Raw genomic sequence first — 17831 nt, forward strand, 5'->3', positions numbered from 1 at the left:
GCTGTTTCTGTGCCAGCTGCTGAGCTGCAATGATTTTTTACCCTAATCCTTGTCTCGGTGGGTGAGACTGGGGTTGGGGTGTCCCTGGCCCGCCCTGAGCTGCTCAGCACAGTGCCCCAGAGGGGAAGAGGCCTTGATCAAGCAGCTGCTTAGTAACTGCAGCACTAGGACTAAACATATACACTGCCATTTTTCCATAAATTAATTGGCAAATGATCCAGGACAAATGGCTGAAAATGACCAGAGTGCCCTTCCTCGTCTCTCCAAGCAAGGATCGCACTGCTCTGCTGTGGGTCAGCTGCACTCCCAATCCCTCATAGGGAAGTCATAGAGGTTGTTAGGGGCCATTGGGCTGGCCAATGCTCTTTAGATATCACAGACACATCTGCTCCTGTGTGTAATATTCCTTTAAAGGGCTTTTCTTGTATAAATAGAGTCATCTCAGGCCTCTCTTGTTTTATTTATGCTTTGTACCCAATACATATCAGAGGATCCAAATCCTCTCTGTCCACCTGGGGCAGAGGAATTAGCAGTCCCCACGGGAAGTAAAGACACAAGCACTAGCTGTGCTATTCTCTGTCCCGGTGGGATCGCTATTACATGCCTCTTAGCAGCCTGAGCCAGGTTTAGTTGCGATGTACTTTGCCTCGTTGTAGTGCCTGTTAGGAGGCACTTGTTGCTAGGACCTTTAGACACACATAAGGGTTGAGAAGGGGATTGGGGCTGCAAGGCTGCAGCCGAAGGCACTGGGAATAGGGGGTAAGGATTAGATTCGGCCAAGATAGTGGCCGGGGGGTCATATCGATTTCCTACTTCTGGGGGGGGGAATCTCTGCTCTATCCCTGTCTTAGATAGTAGACGGAGGATTTCTCTTAACTTCTCCTCCACCGTAGCCAGCCGGTCCTCATCATATCTTTCCTTCCTGTTATCCAAACCTGAATTCCTTCTGGGGAGGAGGGATCTCTGCACTATCCCCGTCTTAGATAGTAGATGGAGGACTTCTCTTAACTTCTCCTCCACCGAAGCCAGCCGGTCCTCATCCTATCTTTCCTTCCCGTTATCCAAACCTGAATTCTTATACTCAATATCTACTGGCTGTTCCCTTCTCCAAATCTCATTTAAACTCTCCCGGGCTGGGGCATAAGCCTCAGCCTCAGGTTTCTCGGAAGGGTTCTTTAATTCAAGATTAAGTTCGGCATTCTCATGTCGAAGACCTAAACATTCATTTACTAAATTCCATAAAGAAATAGCCTCTGCTGGGGTCTTTTCAGGGCCATATACACTGTAATGACCTTGAATTCCTTTCCCTATCCTCAGCCAGGTTTCTAAATTTAGGGTTCCCTCCTCTGGAAACCGCGGGCACGCCTCCTCGACAAACTGTAGGAAGGAAGCTCTCAAGCTGCCCTTGTTCCACCCGCGTTCCGCTTCAAGTAAGTTCCTTAGGACCGGCACATCTAGCCTGTGGACATCTTCACTCATAATCTTTTACTCCCGACTAGACATTCTCCCACTCTCTCACTGTCTTAATAGTCCTATGACGCATCACTCACCACAGCGGGGTCCTCCACCTTTGTCCCAGATTTTCAGGGTCCCTGTTCGGGCGCCACTTGCCGGGGCCTACCGGCAGCAAATTGGGGTTCCTGAAATAGGGGACAGGGACTGAAAAAATAGAAGAGAGACAAACACATGGAGTCTGGGAGGTCTGCAGGCCAGGTAAAGACTGCAGCCCCGTTTTTTTGCGGCTCCAGGCTTATATTCCTTCTTCAGATCAGGGAACTGCCAGGTGTTACATCCACATGGATAATCAGGGAACTGTTGGGGGTTACTTTCATATGGTAAGTCTCTGTTGTACTGGATCAAAGACTAGGATGAAATAAAAGCAGAGTCACTGAAGTTGCATGAGGAAGAATAAAATAGCCCGCTTAGTCAAAAAGTTTTTAGCAGACAGAGCAGTGCTGTAGGATGTTCAACACCAAAATCCAGTATCATTACACTGTAGGAAATCCTCCAAGAAGTAAAAGCAGATACATTGAATTTGCTTGTGGAAGAATAAAAACCACGTTTCCACAGAACCAGTCTTAACAGATACAGCAAAGTCGGTAGAAGCACAGTGTCCATTGTACTGGATCAAAGACTAGGATGAAACAAAGCAGATACACTGAAGTTGCATGAGGAAGTATAAAATACACCGATTATACAAAACAGTTCTTAGGAGATAAAACAATGCCGTGGGAACTGCAACGCAAAAATCCAGTATCCAGTACGCTGGATGAAATCCTCCAAGAATTAAAAGCAGATCCATTGAAGTTGCTTGTGGAAGAATACCATACCCGCTTAGACGAAAATGTTCTTATCAGAGGGAACAATGCTCTAGGATATTCAACACCAAAACCAGTATCCAGTACACTGGATGAAATACTCCAAGGAGGAACAGCAGATACATTGAAGTTGCTTGTGGAAGAATAAACACCACGTTTACACAGAACGAATCTTAGCAGATAGAGCAATGTTGGTGGAAGTACAGTGTGGACACTGTACTAGATCAAACACTAGGAGGAAATGAAAGCAGATATACTGAAGTTGCATGTGGAAGTATAAAATACACTGCTTATACAAAAACGTTCTTGGGAGATAAAACAATGCCCTGAGAAGTTCAACGTCAAAATAAACTCTCCATTATACTGGATTTCCGGGGCCTACCGGCAGCAAATTGGGGTTCCTGAAATAGGGGACAGGGACTGGAAAAAATAGAAGAGAGACAAACACATGGGGTCCGGGAAGTCTGCAGCCCAGGTAGAGACTGCAGCCCCGTTTATTTACAACTCAAGGCTTATAGTCCTTCTTCAAACCAGGGAACTGCCAGGTGTTACATCCAGATGGTTAATCAGGGAACTGTTGGGAGTTACATTCATATGGTAAATCTCAGATCTATGAGGCCAAAAAACAGTAAGACAACAAAGCAATTATCTGATGCAAATCAAAGTACAGTTTGATTCCACTCTGGCTCCCAACATATCCCCCGTTTTTATTTTAAAAGAAACACAAGTGCCATTTCTACTCTTTCCAATATGTCTAATTTATCCTGTCTCACTTTCCAAAAATGACTGGTCCCTTCATCTAAAGGGGATTGATGGGCGGAGATTCAGCTGCTCTGACTTCTTCAAGCTGACTCGGGCGTTGTCTCTGTACTTGACCAGGGACCTTAAAAAGCCTAACCTGTTTAACCAAGGGGTTGCAAGGATTAGATATCAGGAACAATACTTTGCTCCAAACTAGAGATCATATTTAACATTTAACAATTGCACAAGCCATCTTTGGCTACAATAGTGTAGCCTACTTAGCACCCATTTGCAAAGGTTGTTTTTTTTTTTTTGATTTTCTGGGGAACCTTAACAATTGTCTGCAACCTTAACAATGCTTCAGTTGTCAGATCTAAACAGATTAATAAAGACACAAGCCTCAGATCCACAAACTTTCCTGAATTTGTGGCTGGCGTCAAATAAAAAATTCGCTCAGTTAGAACTTTCAAGTACCCACTATCACAGAAGATTGACAAGTTCCTGCCCAGTTATGAAAGGCATGGGCATTAGTAAGGCACGCTTACAAACTACTCTATGACGTCCTGGCTCTGATTAATATTGAATGGCCAAGCACAAGTGACTCTAGGATCTGACACCATCTCTGCCATCCAAGCAGTGGCTTACTTGCTTTCCTCCCAATAGTGTGTCTTCACACGGGGATAAACATCCCATTGCATTTCACTTTGTTGGTTGCTGGACTTGAACTCAGGATCTGGCTACTGTCTCTCAGCTCTCCAGCTCAAGGCTAGCACTCTGCCACTTTTAAGTTCCAAACTCAGGGCCTGAGTGCCGCTCCTCAGCTCTGCAACTCAAGGCTTGCACTCTGCCACTGTGAGTCCCGAGCTTGGTGCGTGAGTGCTGTCCCCCAGCTTTTCACTCTGCTGCTTCGAGCTCCAAAGCAACTCTGCCTCAATAGCACTCTGCTGCCCGATTAAACACCACAATCTCACAGGGACTTTGCTTTGCCCGGGCTGGCTCTAAACTGTGGCTTTCAGATCAATGAGTCCTATAAAAGGCCCCTTTACTCCAATTAGAAGCAACAAGGTGGTCAACTCAGAAATAGTCTCTAAGCAGGATTTTGCCTGGAACCTGGTAAGAGGCAAAGTTACATCTGAATAAGGATTGCCGTCCTTCTCCATGGCACAGCTGGAAACTGCTATAAAGTATCTTATAAGAGCAATTAAGCAATTAAGCAATTAATAGCAATTAAGCAATCATTTTGCTAGTCCTAATTTTCCTTTTTTCTCTTTCTTTAAACAAACATTTAAGACAAACTTTACTTTCAAATATTGTTTAGAAACCCATTTCCAGTGTTCTCTGAAACTTCAACTGATACTGGCTTCAACAATTAACACCTTAATTAGCCTTTTTGCAGTTGAAAAACCTTTAAGGGCACAAAGAACTCCTTTTGTCTCTAGGCCCCTAGGGCTCCCCTTTGCCTTTAGAAGAGGCGTTTTGTTTTGTTTTTAGATTATTACTGCCTAGAACTCCATCAACAGTTTAAACTCAAATAACAGTTTTTCCCTAATGCAAGAATTACCAACATCTGTGCACCAAAACTGTAAGTCTGGACTTAGTTTCCTTCCTTCCTTTTTTTTTCCACCCAATTGCGAAGTAGTATGAAACCAAATCATAAGGAGATAAACCTTTAAACATTTATACTATCCACATTTTATCATCAGATTTCCAGTGTCAGTCTGCAAGAAAAGACAGAGAGGCAAAGTTTCTGACATTAGCCAACAAATTTACACTTAAAACTCTAATACACGTCTCCAAACTTTAAAGGTAAGACATCCCTAATTCCCTAATACCTCTGTGCTAAACAGGATTCAATGTTTGCAATGTAAACAGCTGTATGCATACCAGAGTTTTAAAATGCCGATTTCAGGATCTTTAGAAAAATACTTTTTACCGGTTTCTCTAACACAATGGAATAATCCTTTGAGACATTGTAAAACATTCAAACCTAATACTTTTTCTTGAAGTTTTAAGCTTAGATTTCCCAATTGCCTTTGTGATTCAAGTATAACTTAATCCATTGTTTTATACAGCATGCTGACAATTGAACCTTGAACATGTTCACTCACTCATTCACACACACTCACACTCAAAGATCTTAAAGCGGGCAAAATTAATATAGGCCGTTCGTTTTCCGGAAGTTTGTGTCAAGAGAGCTTTGGCAATTTTACTCTTGCAGGTGAGAACCAGGTTCAAAACAAAACTTTTTGCAAGGCAACTTAGCTGGAATATATTTTTCCAGGGCTTGTTACAACTGCAGACACGCGGGAGCGCCCATACTAGGCCCAGAAAGGTTCAAATAAATAACAAGGATGTGTGCTTGAGTACACACAGAAAATCCAGAAGGGTCCATATTTAGAACTGGTACTAATTTTAAGACAAAACTGGACAAGGAAAAATAGGTAACACGAACAAGTCAGAGAAGCAGAGACGTTTAAGTAACTTCCAAACTTCTGATGGCATGCCTGGCCTTAAACTACCAGAGTGACGGAAAGATTTCCATTCCCTGGTAGCTGACAGACGGAGGCCATCCTAACTACACCTACAAAAGGCTCTGAAACAAAATCAGACATTGACATATAACAAGAAAATTGGACTCCAACAGATACACTTAACACAAGAACATGAATCTAGATGAATGTATTCACTAAACAACTATTTTTTGATTCAGACACGTCTTGCTGGTGGGACTCTCAGGCATGCCCTGTTAGCAACAAGAAACCGACATAATAGCATAATAGCAAGAGGAGAAACAGCTCATAAAGTTCTTTTGATAGGAGGACCTGGGTAGACCTGGCTCCTGACCAGCCTAGTAGCTGTGAGGAAATTCCAGGAATATTGGTGATTGACACACCGGGGGATCCTATGAATGTGTTGAACAAATGGATCAGGAGCAGTCCCATCAACATGCACAAATAACTCAGGTCCTTCCCACGTCGCAGGATGCACCACTGGAGGGTTGGGGCTGTAGGCCCAGTGAGTCGCTGCTTGGATGGCCACTGTCAGTCTCCACAATCCGAACAAAGTGTTCAGGCAGCCAGCGTGCATCATTTTCTCCTTGTGAAAAACACATATATGCCCTCGACCCCATGTTATAACGGGATCGGGTCCTTGCCAAGCACCAGTTAGAGGATCCTTCCCCTTTACTAAGGCAAAAGCACGCTGCTCTCTTTTGTCCCAGAATCGCAGAGCAGCGGATAAATTATTTAAGTCCAAATTTTAAAAATTTAAAACCAACAAAGCATGATTAAGTATATTTACCTTTTAAAGTACTGAATGGCCAAATATGTAAATGGGGTGTGTTCCTCAACCTTTTCAGCTGCTATGATGAGGCCAAACAGGCTCAGATTTTGCTGTAGTTGTCGATAGGCTTGTCGTACGACAGTAGGGTCAGAACAAGCCAACAAAACATCATCCATATAATGAACAATATAAACAAAAGAAAATTTTTTGCGGGTGGAATAATGACTCTAGCTCCAAAACTTTGACACAAAGCTGGGCTATTTGCCATGCCCTGTGGAAGCACAAGCCAAGGATACCATATAATGGGTTCTTTAAAATTAACAGAGGGGACGCTGAAGGCAAAACGCTTACAGTCTTGAGGCACCAGGGCTATAGTATAGAAGCAAACTTTCAAATCTATAATAATTTTATAAGTATCCTTTGGCATTGCCATGGGTGAAGGCAAGCCGGGCTGTATTGTCCCCCTCAGGTCCAAAGTTGCATTTACTTTTTTAAATCTTGTAACAGCCTCTATTTACCTGATTTTTTTTCTTTCTAACAAAAATTGGAGAATTCCATGGAGAGTTAGAAGGGGTTACACGCCCCAAATCCAGCTGTTTCTGTGCCAGCTGCTGAGCTGCAATGATTTTTTACCCTAATCCTTGTCTCGGTGGGTGAGACTGGGGTTGGGGTGTCCCTGGCCCGCCCTGAGCTGCTCAGCACAGTGCCCCAGAGGGGAAGAGGCCTTGATCAAGCAGCTGCTTAGTAACTGCAGCACTAGGACTAAACATATACACTGCCATTTTTCCATAAATTAATTGGCAAATGATCCAGGACAAATGGCTGAAAATGACCAGAGTGCCCTTCCTCGTCTCTCCAAGCAAGGATCGCACTGCTCTGCTGTGGGTCAGCTGCACTCCCAATCCCTCATAGGGAAGTCATAGAGGTTGTTAGGGGCCATTGGGCTGGCCAATGCTCTTTAGATATCACAGACACATCTGCTCCTGTGTGTAATATTCCTTTAAAGGGCTTTTCTTGTATAAATAGAGTCATCTCAGGCCTCTCTTGTTTTATTTATGCTTTGTACCCAATACATATCAGAGGATCCAAATCCTCTCTGTCCACCTGGGGCAGAGGAATTAGCAGTCCCCACGGGAAGTAAAGACACAAGCACTAGCTGTGCTATTCTCTGTCCCGGTGGGATCGCTATTACATGCCTCTTAGCAGCCTGAGCCAGGTTTAGTTGCGATGTACTTTGCCTCGTTGTAGTGCCTGTTAGGAGGCACTTGTTGCTAGGACCTTTAGACACACATAAGGGTTGAGAAGGGGATTGGGGCTGCAAGGCTGCAGCCGAAGGCACTGGGAATAGGGGGTAAGGATTAGATTCGGCCAAGATAGTGGCCGGGGGGTCATATCGATTTCCTACTTCTGGGGGGGGGAAATCTCTGCTCTATCCCTGTCTTAGATAGTAGACGGAGGATTTCTCTTAACTTCTCCTCCACCGTAGCCAGCCGGTCCTCATCATATCTTTCCTTCCTGTTATCCAAACCTGAATTCCTTCTGGGGAGGAGGGATCTCTGCTCTATCCCCGTCTTAGATAGTAGATGGAGGACTTCTCTTAACTTCTCCTCCACCGAAGCCAGCCGGTCCTCATCCTATCTTTCCTTCCCGTTATCCAAACCTGAATTCTTATACTCAATATCTACTGGCTGTTCCCTTCTCCAAATCTCATTTAAACTCTCCCGGGCTGGGGAATAAGCCTCAGCCTCAGGTTTCTCGGAAGGGTTCTTTAATTCAAGATTAAGTTCGGCATTCTCATGTCGAAGACCTAAACATTCATTTACTAAATTCCATAAAGAAATAGCCTCTGCTGGGGTCTTTTCAGGGCCATATACACTGTAATGACCTTGAATTCCTTTCCCTATCCTCAGCCAGGTTTCTAAATTTAGGGTTCCCTCCTCTGGAAACCGCGGGCACGCCTCCTCGACAAACTGTAGGAAGGAAGCTCTCAAGCTGCCCTTGTTCCACCCGCGTTCCGCTTCAAGTAAGTTCCTTAGGACCGGCACATCTAGCCTGTGGACATCTTCACTCATAATCTTTTACTCCCGACTAGACATTCTCCCACTCTCTCACTGTCTTAATAGTCCTATGACGCATCACTCACCACAGCGGGGTCCTCCACCTTTGTCCCAGATTTTCAGGGTCCCTGTTCGGGCGCCACTTGCCGGGGCCTACCGGCAGCAAATTGGGGTTCCTGAAATAGGGGACAGGGACTGAAAAAATAGAAGAGAGACAAACACATGGAGTCTGGGAGGTCTGCAGGCCAGGTAAAGACTGCAGCCCCGTTTTTTTGCGGCTCCAGGCTTATATTCCTTCTTCAGATCAGGGAACTGCCAGGTGTTACATCCACATGGATAATCAGGGAACTGTTGGGGGTTACTTTCATATGGTAAGTCTCTGTTGTACTGGATCAAAGACTAGGATGAAATAAAAGCAGAGTCACTGAAGTTGCATGAGGAAGAATAAAATAGCCCGCTTAGTCAAAAAGTTTTTAGCAGACAGAGCAGTGCTGTAGGATGTTCAACACCAAAATCCAGTATCATTACACTGTAGGAAATCCTCCAAGAAGTAAAAGCAGATACATTGAATTTGCTTGTGGAAGAATAAAAACCACGTTTCCACAGAACCAGTCTTAACAGATACAGCAAAGTCGGTAGAAGCACAGTGTCCATTGTACTGGATCAAAGACTAGGATGAAACAAAGCAGATACACTGAAGTTGCATGAGGAAGTATAAAATACACCGATTATACAAAACAGTTCTTAGGAGATAAAACAATGCCGTGGGAACTGCAACGCAAAAATCCAGTATCCAGTACGCTGGATGAAATCCTCCAAGAATTAAAAGCAGATCCATTGAAGTTGCTTGTGGAAGAATACCATACCCGCTTAGACGAAAATGTTCTTATCAGAGGGAACAATGCTCTAGGATATTCAACACCAAAACCAGTATCCAGTACACTGGATGAAATACTCCAAGGAGGAACAGCAGATACATTGAAGTTGCTTGTGGAAGAATAAACACCACGTTTACACAGAACGAATCTTAGCAGATAGAGCAATGTTGGTGGAAGTACAGTGTGGACACTGTACTAGATCAAACACTAGGAGGAAATGAAAGCAGATATACTGAAGTTGCATGTGGAAGTATAAAATACACTGCTTATACAAAAACGTTCTTGGGAGATAAAACAATGCCCTGAGAAGTTCAACGTCAAAATAAACTCTCCATTATACTGGATTTCCGGGGCCTACCGGCAGCAAATTGGGGTTCCTGAAATAGGGGACAGGGACTGGAAAAAATAGAAGAGAGACAAACACATGGGGTCCGGGAAGTCTGCAGCCCAGGTAGAGACTGCAGCCCCGTTTATTTACAACTCAAGGCTTATAGTCCTTCTTCAAACCAGGGAACTGCCAGGTGTTACATCCAGATGGTTAATCAGGGAACTGTTGGGAGTTACATTCATATGGTAAATCTCAGATCTATGAGGCCAAAAAACAGTAAGACAACAAAGCAATTATCTGATGCAAATCAAAGTACAGTTTGATTCCACTCTGGCTCCCAACATATCCCCCGTTTTTATTTTAAAAGAAACACAAGTGCCATTTCTACTCTTTCCAATATGTCTAATTTATCCTGTCTCACTTTCCAAAAATGACTGGTCCCTTCATCTAAAGGGGATTGATGGGCGGAGATTCAGCTTCTCTGACTTCTTCAAGCTGACTCGGGCGTTGTCTCTGTACTTGACCAGGGACCTTAAAAAGCCTAACCTGTTTAACCAAGGGGTTGCAAGGATTAGATATCAGGAACAATACTTTGCTCCAAACTAGAGATCATATTTAACATTTAACAATTGCACAAGCCATCTTTGGCTACAATAGTGTAGCCTACTTAGCACCCATTTGCAAAGGTTTTTTTTTATTATTTTCTGGGGAACCTTAACAATTGTCTGCAACCTTAACAATGCTTCAGTTGTCAGATCTAAACAGATTAATAAAGACACAAGCCTCAGATCCACAAACTTTCCTGAATTTGTGGCTGGCGTCAAATAAAAAATTCGCTCAGTTAGAACTTTCAAGTACCCACTATCACAGAAGATTGACAAGTTCCTGCCCAGTTATGAAAGGCATGGGCATTAGTAAGGCACGCTTACAAACTACTCTATGACCTCCTGGCTCTGATTAATATTGAATGGCCAAGCACAAGTGACTCTAGGATCTGACACCATCTCTGCCATCCAAGCAGTGGCTTACTTGCTTTCCTCCCAATAGTGTGTCTTCACACCGGGATAAACATCCCATTGCATTTCACTTTGTTGGTTGCTGGACTTGAACTCAGGATCTGGCTACTGTCTCTCAGCTCTCCAGCTCAAGGCTAGCACTCTGCCACTTTTAAGTTCCAAACTCAGGGCCTGAGTGCCGCTCCTCAGCTCTGCAACTCAAGGCTTGCACTCTGCCACTGTGAGTCCCGAGCTTGGTGCGTGAGTGCTGTCCCCCAGCTTTTCACTCTGCTGCTTCGAGCTCCAAAGCAACTCTGCCTCAATAGCACTCTGCTGCCCGATTAAACACCACAATCTCACAGGGACTTTGCTTTGCCCGGGCTGGCTCTAAACTGTGGCTTTCAGATCAATGAGTCCTATAAAAGGCCCCTTTACTCCAATTAGAAGCAACAAGGTGGTCAACTCAGAAATAGTCTCTAAGCAGGATTTTGCCTGGAACCTGGTAAGAGGCAAAGTTACATCTGAATAAGGATTGCCGTCCTTCTCCATGGCACAGCTGGAAACTGCTATAAAGTATCTTATAAGAGCAATTAAGCAATTAAGCAATTAATAGCAATTAAGCAATCATTTTGCTAGTCCTAATTTTCCTTTTTTCTCTTTCTTTAAACAAACATTTAAGACAAACTTTACTTTCAAATATTGTTTAGAAACCCATTTCCAGTGTTCTCTGAAACTTCAACTGATACTGGCTTCAACAATTAACACCTTACTTAGCCTTTTTGCAGTTGAAAAACCTTTAAGGGCACAAAGAATTCCTTTTGTCTCCAGGCCCCTAGGGCTCCCCTTTGCCTTTAGAAGAGGCGTTTTGTTTTGTTTTTAGATTATTACTGCCTAGAACTCCATCAACAGTTTAAACTCAAATAACAGTTTTTCCCTAATGCAAGAATTACCAACATCTGTGCACCAAAACTGTAAGTCTGGACTTAGTTTCCTTCCTTCCTTTTTTTTTCCACCCAATTGCGAAGTAGTATGAAACCAAATCATAAGGAGATAAACCTTTAAACATTTATACTATCCACATTTTATCATCAGATTTCCAGTGTCAGTCTGCAAGAAAAAACAGAGAGGCAAAGTTTCTGACATTAGCCAACAAATTTACATTTAAATCTCTAATACACGTCTCCAAACTTTAAAGGTAAGACATCCCTAATTCCCTAATACCTCTGTGCTAAACAGGATTCAATGTTTGCAATGTAAACAGCTGTATGCATACCAGAGTTTTAAAATGCCGATTTCAGGATCTTTAGAAAAATACTTTTTACCGGTTTCTCTAACACAATGGAATAATCCTTTGAGACATTGTAAAACATTCAAACCTAATACTTTTTCTTGAAGTTTTAAGCTTAGATTTCCCAATTGCCTTTGTGATTCAAGTATAACTTAATCCATTGTTTTATACAGCATGCTGACAATTGAACCTTGAACATGTTCACTCACTCATGCACACACACTCACACTCAAAGATCTTAAAGCGGGCAAAATTAATATAGGCCGTTCGTTTTCCGGAAGTTTGTGTCAAGAGAGCTTTGGAAATTTTACTCTTGCAGGTGAGAACCAGGTTCAAAACAAAACATTTTTCAAGGCAACTTAGCTGGAATATATTTTTCCAGGGCTTGTTACAACTGCAGACACGCGGGAGCGCCCATACTAGGCCCAGAAAGGTTCAAATAAATAACAAGGATGTGTGCTTGAGTACACACAGAAAATCCAGAAGGGTCCATATTTAGAACTGGTACTAATTTTAAGACAAAACTGGACAAGGAAAAATAGGTAACACGAACAAGACAGAGAAGCAGAGACGTTTAAGTAACTTCCAAACTTCTGATGGCATGCCTGGCCTTAAACTACCAGAGTGACGGAAAGATTTCCATTCCCTGGTAGCTGACAGACAGAGGCCATCCTAACTACACCTACAAAAGGCTCTGAAACAAAATCAGACATTGACATATAACAAGAAAATTGGACTCCAACAGATACACTTAACACAAGAACATGAATCTAGATGAATGTATTCACTAAACAACTATTTTTTGATTCAGACACGTCTTGCTGGTGGGACTCTCAGGCATGCCCTGTTAGCAACAAGAAACCGACATAATAGCATAATAGCAAGAGGAGAAACAGCTCATAAAGTTCTTTTGATAGGAGGACCTGGGTAGAACTGGCTCCTGACCAGCCTAGTAGCTGTGAGGAAATTCCAGGAATATTGGTGATTGACACACCGGGGGATCCTATGAATGTGTTGAACAAATGGATCAGGAGCAGTCCCATCAACATGCACAAATAACTCAGGTCCTTCCCACGTCGCAGGATGCACCACTGGAGGGTTGGGGCTGTAGGCCCAGTGAGTCGCTGCTTGGATGGCCACTGTCAGTCTCCACAATCCGAACAAAGTGTTCAGGCAGCCAGCGTGCATCATTTTCTCCTTGTGAAAAACACATATATGCCCTCGACCCCATGTTAGAACGGGATCGGGTCCTTGCCAAGCACCAGTTAGAGGATCCTTCCACTTTACTAAGGCAAAAGCACGCTGCTCTCTTTTGTCCCAGAATCGCAGAGCAGCGGATAAATTATTTAAGTCCAAATTTTAAAAATTTAAAACCAACAAAGCATGATTAAGTATATTTACCTTTTAAAGTACTGAATGGCCAAATATGTAAATGGGGTGTGTTCCTCAACCTTTTCAGCTGCTATGATGAGGCCAAAGAGGCTCAGATTTTGCTGTAGTTGTCGAAAGGCTTGTCGTACGACAGTAGGGTCAGAACAAGCCAACAAAACATCATCCATATAATTAACAATATAAACAAAAGAAAATTTTTCGCGGGTGGAATAACGGCTCTAGCTCCAAAACTTTGACATAAAGCTGGGCTATTTGCCATGCCCTGTGGAAACACAAGCCAAGGATACCATATAATGGGTTCTTTAAAATTAACAGAGGGGACGCTGAAGGCAAAACGCTTACAGTCTTGAGGCACCAGGGCTATAGTATAGAAGCAATCTTTCAAATCTATAATAATTTTATAAGTATCCTTTGGCATTGCCATGGGTGAAGGCAAGCCGGGCTGTATTGTCCCCCTCAGGTCCAAAGTTGCATTTACTTTTTTAGATCTTGTAACAGCCTCTATTTACCTGATTTTTTTTCTTTCTAACAAAAATTGGAGAATTCCATGGAGAGTTAGAAGGGGTTACACGCCCCAAATCCAGCTGTTTCTGTGCCAGCTGCTGAGCTGCAATGATTTTTTACCCTAATCCTTGTCTCGGTGGGTGAGACTGGGGTTGGGGTGTCCCTGGCCCGCCCTGAGCTGCTCAGCACAGTGCCCCAGAGGGGAAGAGGCCTTGATCAAGCAGCTGCTTAGTAACTGCAGCACTAGGACTAAACATATACACTGCCATTTTTCCATAAATTAATTGGCAAATGATCCAGGACAAATGGCTGAAAATGACCAGAGTGCCCTTCCTCGTCTCTCCAAGCAAGGATCGCACTGCTCTGCTGTGGGTCAGCTGCACTCCCAATCCCTCATAGGGAAGTCATAGAGGTTGTTAGGGGCCATTGGGCTGGCCAATGCTCTTTAGATATCACAGACACATCTGCTCCTGTGTGTAATATTCCTTTAAAGGGCTTTTCTTGTATAAATAGAGTCATCTCAGGCCTCTCTTGTTTTATTTATGCTTTGTACCCAATACATATCAGAGGATCCAAATCCTCTCTGTCCACCTGGGGCAGAGGAATTAGCAGTCCCCACGGGAAGTAAAGACACAAGCACTAGCTGTGCTATTCTCTGTCCCGGTGGGATCGCTATTACATGCCTCTTAGCAGCCTGAGCCAGGTTTAGTTGCGATGTACTTTGCCTCGTTGTAGTGCCTGTTAGGAGGCACTTGTTGCTAGGACCTTTAGACACACATAAGGGTTGAGAAGGGGATTGGGGCTGCAAGGCTGCAGCCGAAGGCACTGGGAATACGGGGTAAGGATTAGATTCGGCCAAGATAGTGGCCGGGGGGTCATATCGATTTCCTACTTCTGGGGGGGGGGGAATCTCTGCTCTATCCCTGTCTTAGATAGTAGACGGAGGATTTCTCTTAACTTCTCCTCCACCGTAGCCAGCCGGTCCTCATCATATCTTTCCTTCCCGTTATCCAAACCTGAATTCTTATACTCAATATCTACTGGCTGTTCCCTTCTCCAAATCTCATTTAAACTCTCCCGGGCTGGGGAATAAGCCTCAGCCTCAGGTTTCTCGGAAGGGTTCTTTAATTCAAGATTAAGTTCGGCATTCTCATGTCGAAGACCTAAACATTCATTTACTAAATTCCATAAAGAAATAGCCTCTGCTGGGGTCTTTTCAGGGCCATATACACTGTAATGACCTTGAATTCCTTTCCCTATCCTCAGCCAGGTTTCTAAATTTAGGGTTCCCTCCTCTGGAAACCGCGGGCACGCCTCCTCGACAAACTGTAGGAAGCTCTCAAGCTGCCCTTGTTCCACCCGCGTTCCGCTTCAAGTAAGTTCCTTAGGACCGGCACATCTAGCCTGTGGACATCTTCACTCATAATTTTTTACTCCCGACTAGACATTCTCCCACTCTCTCACTGTCTTAATAGTCCTATGACGCATCACTCACCACAGCGGGGTCCTCCACCTTTGTCCCAGATTTTCAGGGTCCCTGTTCGGGCGCCACTTGCCGGGGCCTACCGGCAGCAAATTGGGGTTCCTGAAATAGGGGACAGGGACTGAAAAAATAGAAGAGAGACAAACACATGGAGTCTGGGAGGTCTGCAGGCCAGGTAAAGACTGCAGCCCCGTTTTTTTGCGGCTCCAGGCTTATATTCCTTCTTCAGATCAGGGAACTGCCAGGTGTTACATCCAGATGGATAATCAGGGAACTGTTGGGGGTTACTTTCATATGGTAAGTCTCTGTTGTACTGGATCAAAGACTAGGATGAAATAAAAGCAGAGTCACTGAAGTTGCATGAGGAAGAATAAAATAGCCCGCTTAGTCAAAAAGTTTTTAGCAGACAGAGCAGTGCTGTAGGATGTTCAACACCAAAATCCAGTATCATTACACTGTAGGAAATCCTCCAAGAAGTAAAAGCAGATACATTGAATTTGCTTGTGGAAGAATAAAAACCACGTTTCCACAGAACCAGTCTTAACAGATACAGCAAAGTCGGTAGAAGCACAGTGTCCATTGTACTGGATCAAAGACTAGGATGAAACAAAGCAGATACACTGAAGTTGCATGAGGAAGTATAAAATACACCGATTATACAAAACAGTTCTTAGGAGATAAAACAATGCCGTGGGAACTGCAACGCAAAAATCCAGTATCCAGTACGCTGGATGAAATCCTCCAAGAATTAAAAGCAGATCCATTGAAGTTGCTTGTGGAAGAATACCATACCCGCTTAGACGAAAATGTTCTTATCAGAGGGAACAATGCTCTAGGATATTCAACACCAAAACCAGTATCCAGTACACTGGATGAAATACTCCAAGGAGGAACAGCAGATACATTGAAGTTGCTTGTGGAAGAATAAACACCACGTTTACACAGAACGAATCTTAGCAGATAGAGCAATGTTGGTGGAAGTACAGTGTGGACACTGTACTAGATCAAACACTAGGAGGAAATGAAAGCAGATATACTGAAGTTGCATGTGGAAGTATAAAATACACTGCTTATACAAAAACGTTCTTGGGAGATAAAACAATGCCCTGAGAAGTTCAACGTCAAAATAAACTCTCCATTATACTGGATTTCCGGGGCCTACCGGCAGCAAATTGGGGTTCCTGAAATAGGGGACAGGGACTGGAAAAAATAGAAGAGAGACAAACACATGGGGTCCGGGAAGTCTGCAGCCCAGGTAGAGACTGCAGCCCCGTTTATTTACAACTCAAGGCTTATAGTCCTTCTTCAAACCAGGGAACTGCCAGGTGTTACATCCAGATGGTTAATCAGGGAACTGTTGGGAGTTACATTCATATGGTAAATCTCAGATCTATGAGGCCAAAAAACAGTAAGACAACAAAGCAATTATCTGATGCAAATCAAAGTACAGTTTGATTCCACTCTGGCTCCCAACATATCCCCCGTTTTTATTTTAAAAGAAACACAAGTGCCATTTCTACTCTTTCCAATAGGTCTAATTTATCCTGTCTCACTTTCCAAAAATGACTGGTCCCTTCATCTAAAGGGGATTGATGGGCGGAGATTCAGCTTCTCTGACTTCTTCAAGCTGACTCGGGCGTTGTCTCTGTACTTGACCAGGGACCTTAAAAAGCCTAACCTGTTTAACCAAGGGGTTGCAAGGATTAGATATCAGGAACAATACTTTGCTCCAAACTAGAGATCATATTTAACATTTAACAATTGCACAAGCCATCTTTGGCTACAATAGTGTAGCCTACTTAGCACCCATTTGCAAAGGTTTTTTTTTATTATTTTCTGGGGAACCTTAACAATTGTCTGCAACCTTAACAATGCTTCAGTTGTCAGATCTAAACAGATTAATAAAGACACAAGCCTCAGATCCACAAACTTTCCTGAATTTGTGGCTGGCGTCAAATAAAAAATTCGCTCAGTTAGAACTTTCAAGTACCCACTATCACAGAAGATTGACAAGTTCCTGCCCAGTTATGAAAGGCATGGGCATTAGTAAGGCACGCTTACAAACTACTCTATGACCTCCTGGCTCTGATTAATATTGAATGGCCAAGCACAAGTGACTCTAGGATCTGACACCATCTCTGCCATCCAAGCAGTGGCTTACTTGCTTTCCTCCCAATAGTGTGTCTTCACACCGGGATAAACATCCCATTGCATTTCACTTTGTTGGTTGCTGGACTTGAACTCAGGATCTGGCTACTGTCTCTCAGCTCTCCAGCTCAAGGCTAGCACTCTGCCACTTTTAAGTTCCAAACTCAGGGCCTGAGTGCCGCTCCTCAGCTCTGCAACTCAAGGCTTGCACTCTGCCACTGTGAGTCCCGAGCTTGGTGCGTGAGTGCTGTCCCCCAGCTTTTCACTCTGCTGCTTCGAGCTCCAAAGCAACTCTGCCTCAATAGCACTCTGCTGCCCGATTAAACACCACAATCTCACAGGGACTTTGCTTTGCCCGGGCTGGCTCTAAACTGTGGCTTTCAGATCAATGAGTCCTATAAAAGGCCCCTTTACTCC

Source organism: Megascapheus bottae, chromosome 7, assembly GCF_031878675.1.
Source record: "Megascapheus bottae isolate mThoBot1 chromosome 7, mThoBot2.hap1, whole genome shotgun sequence".
Classification (NCBI taxonomy): Eukaryota; Metazoa; Chordata; class Mammalia; order Rodentia; family Geomyidae; genus Megascapheus; species Megascapheus bottae.